Source organism: Vipera ursinii, assembly GCF_947247035.1.
Source record: "Vipera ursinii genome assembly, chromosome: 1".
Lineage (NCBI taxonomy): Eukaryota > Metazoa > Chordata > Lepidosauria > Squamata > Viperidae > Vipera > Vipera ursinii.
This window is the reverse complement of record NC_139512.1, coordinates 120,339,203-120,343,771: the sequence shown is the minus strand read 5'-3', so window position 1 is coordinate 120,343,771 and position 4,569 is coordinate 120,339,203.

Sequence of the window (4,569 nt, the reverse complement as noted above, 5' to 3'; positions counted from 1 at the left end):
CACAGCTTTTGAACAGGATTTGGTCAGAGCAGCATTTTTACTAAGGCCAGCCTGAAAAGAAAAGAAAAGAAAAGAAAAAAAGCACACAGATATGAAAATGTTGAGCTGATCAAGAGGAAAAGAACGGCTTCTGGTTTCAGATTGCGGCGCTGGCAGATGTTCGGGGAGAGCGTTCTCTCCGCCACCCGGTTTTCCTCTGTTGGGAGACCCTGAAAAGTGTCGAAAGTCTCCCGGGGGGGGGGACGACCGTGAGGAGGCCCTCCGATTGATCACAGAGGGGTGGCAGCCCCTCCATTTGATCTGGAGCAGCTCCTTTGGACCAACGAAGAAAACCCATCACCAGCTGAAACCCAAAATCACCACTAAGCACAACAAAAGCAACACAGAGGAATTGGGTGAGACCTTACCTTATCTTTCTTTTATCCCCAACTACTTTCCTGTGGGAGCATTTTGAAAATTTCTTCCCTCCCCTTGGAATGGTGGTGTTTGCCTACCTTTGGAATTAAAGCTTCGAAAAGAAAAGAAAAGAATAACTAAACAACTAAATAATTGGACTTGCACCTTTTGGATATTTGGAGTCCCAAAAAGTTCCTATTTTTATGGTGACCTATTACCTTATCTACTTGTTAAGCTGGAAAAAAAATTAAACTGGATAAAAGTCTAACTTGAGTTTGGAAAAAGACTTTACATGCTATCGGGGACAACTTGTGGCGAAGCCTGGTATAGCAAGTGAACTTTTTTTGACTGTGAGACTTGCTTACAGCCTAGATTTGTCCTTGGTACTATCTAAAAAAGATAAGAACTTGAAACAGCGGGGTGGTGAAAAAAATTTCTAGGAATAGTGGAGGTGGACATTCACTGACTTCTATCAAAAATAGCCTCCACTACAAGACTATCTGTAAACACCTTAGAAATGGAAGAATACTACCCACAACTTAACTATAAGCTTATACTTGAAAAACATCCTTGAAGCTACTGAGCTAATGAATTCCAGACTGAAAGACAAAGGTGCCAGCCTAAATTTACAAAATGAAGCCCTGATTTCAACTGATGAACTTACAATCCAAAAAGCAACAGAAGAGGAAGAAATGAGGACCCAGATTGTTGGGGGCAATAAGCTGACTTTGTAATAATGCCGCTTGGGGGGGGCTGAAAGCCCTAATAAGCAGGCATATACATAGAATGAAGGCTATTGCTAAGCACATTGGTTTGTGCTTAAATTGTAAGCCGCCCTGAGTCTTCGGAGAAGGGCGGGATATAAATGGGATTAAAAAAAAATTAATATCAAGATAGAGGACTTTAAAGAACAACAAGTACAATCCACTAAGAACTTTGATACCCAAACTTTGATTTCAACTAAAAAATCTACAATTCAAAAAGCAACAGAAGCTGAAGAAAGCAACACTAAGATGGAGGGTGCTAAAGATCAACTAATACACCATATTGAGAATCTAGAAAACCAAACAACAACCACAACATTGGACATGATTTCTTACCCAAGCCAGATGAAACTGGAAGAAGAAGACTGAACTGACGACAAATATACTAAAGCAAACATGGAGATTTGAACTATTAGGGCAACAATTCAATGATTACAAAGGGGCCAGTTCCTTTGAAAAATTCACAACTAGATGGTCTACCTTAATTCAAATAACATGTGTAGGAATGAAGGGAGATCCACTTGAGGATTTAAAAGCACTGGTATGGAAGCCTGCTTGACACAAAAAGAAAGCCAGAGTTAGACTTAAAAAATGGGAATTTTTTTTGGTTCATAATGGAAGAGCCTAAAACTTCACTTAATGGGCTAAAGGGAGACTTTAAAAGATATTAACTGATTTAATATTTAGGACTTAGATTTAGAAGGGAAATGAAAATTAGCTATTAGAATATAGTTTTGAATTATGGATTGAGACAATAAATGATACCTTATTAGTAAGTGATGACGTACTAGGATGAGAAATAGAATACATCTGTGAAATAAAATAAGAATGTATTTAAGTAAGCAATATGTGTATTATAGATATGACAGCTATTATGTAATGAAATAAGGGAAATTTGGGTTACCCAAAATCTAATTATTATGGACCTTAAAGGCCAAATTGAAACACTGTAATTGAAATTAGGTAAAATTTAAAAACAGGACATGGATATGTATAAGTAAAAATATACTGATGAATATTTTAATTGATCGTGTTATAATTAGAAATGTATTAACTTGAATGTGATATAGTAATTAAGGGAAATAGGGAAGGAATTTTTGATGATGTAATCTGAGACATGTACAAAAGATCTTGTTATTGGACTATTGATTACCCAATCACCACGCTGCTTCCTAAATATTTGGATGTAAAACTGGAAAATTAATAAAACTTGTTTAAGAGGAAAACATCAACGATGCCATCATTTTCATTGTTACGGTGATTAAGGAACAACATTACCATGAACTCGTAACACAGGTTATTGTTTACAAAACCTGCTGAAATACACAGAAGTTTCAGGAAGGTTTTTGGGGGAAAAGTCAAAGTGTGTTTATTTCCATAAGGTAATGTGCTGTAACATCTTCAGTATTGTTTATGAGGTAAAAAAAAAAGTAAATGGCTTTCCTGTTTCTAAGTATTTGATTCCTGCTTTCATATTCTGCCAGTCACGGTTTATCTATAACGTATTATATTTATGACTTTTGAAAGAAAGGTACTCAGTAATATGACCATGATTCCCAGGTAATCACATCAGCTCCAACATTTAAATTCTAACTATAGCTCCATTCACATATAACAAAGATGGGCTTTTTTTAAAAAAAAACTAGTCATCTGAATATACCACAAAGTTCTGACTTAACAGATAAAATAAACGATGACAGATAAATTCAATTTTACATATCATGCTAAGCCAACTCACATGATGGCTTAACATTTTGGCCAAGCCGAAAGGTCCTACCCTTGGCTAACCAGTCAATATTTCCTCTACAAAGTTGTTATGACACAGTTTAGATATAGCACGTATGAGTGCAGTGTTCGTTCATGTTTAAAAAGATAAATGCATATATTCAAGCAATTTTAATCCTCCAATCCATTCTCACTATGCCTAACGAATAGGTGATTTGAAAAATCAGACATATCCCCCAAACCACGTCCATATTGCATGAGAAGGTTCTACATGCTGTTAATTATTAGTTGACATTTTGATAATCAAAGCAGTACCAAAATGGTGCTAATTATTCAGAAAACTGTACTGTTGGCTAATGTATCTTCTTTAAACTGATTAATCACCTCTTGGTTTTCCATTTGTTTGCAGTTAAAGAAAAACTGATTCTCAGATTAACAATGAAAGCCTGGATGTTCCTTCTCTGTGGATGCCTCCTAATCATGCAATGGCATGCAGCCCCTTGTACCATGCGCCAAGAAAGGCAGAAGGAGGAAGGCATAAACAAAGCTAAGTTCCATTCTCACAATTGCAGCCATCAATATTATGCAGCTAATGGAGATTAGCTTTTGTATTTTCCCTTTCGGAGCTTCATTTTACCTGGTAATTTTTTTAGATGCTATAAATTAAATTTGTTGAAGAGATTCATCACAGCATATGCACTGAAAGAAAGATACATACTTATATAGAGGAGTGTCTTCATATCCATTTCCGTGTAAAACTGCTGCCATTCAAGGTCTTTCAACAAACAACAAACATTCAACAAATCTTCAACACATAAAATACTGGTATGTAAGGTTATTGTAGTCGAATCTTTTTTCACAAAATATTGTATTGCCTCATTTCAGGAATCTTATCCCCATCAAAATTCAGCTTTTAAGTTATTGCTGAAAAAAGCAACCTTTGATCTCACAATAGGCTTCAATAACTATCCCAATCAAATTGCTTTTTATGTCAATACAACTGTTAACACTAACATTCCAGAACACTAAGTTCTCTACTGGTTGCATACTGGAGTGGGCTACATATCTTGACCTCTTCCAAAAGAGCCACTGAATAGCTTGGTACATCACCCAGTAGAAGTCCCCTAAACCTCCTATTCCAAACCAATCAAGGTTTATTGGCCATCAGCCAAAAAGTCTGCACATTTGAGAATAGTATGACTACAAGACTACAGGAATCAGACTGGAAGAGGAATATAGGAAAAGTCGCTGTATAGAATATCTGAAAACAGATTTTCAAAATGACAGATTTTTAAGAGTGATATGGAAATTGATACAAAAATGGTTTTCCATATGAAATCACCTGAAGTCTTAATAACTAAAGGGGCTATACAAGTAATACATCAGAAGAGCAATTGGGAAAGTCTTCTTATTACAAAAGAGACATGCTAAAAACTACTAAAGCTGTTCCTGAAAGGAGACAAAGAGAAAGTGATCAGAAATCAACTAGTGGGACATTTGGCGGGATCAAAGATTAAGTGTTTTAAAAGTAAATGAAAGGAATATAAAGCCAATTTATTTGACCAGGATTAAAATATATATGTTGAGGTTTCTTGTAGCTCTTAATTGATTTTTGTTTAACCAGGACTGAATGCTGAAGCTTTAAAACTTGTTTACAAATGATGAAAAAATTATTTTGCTTTAT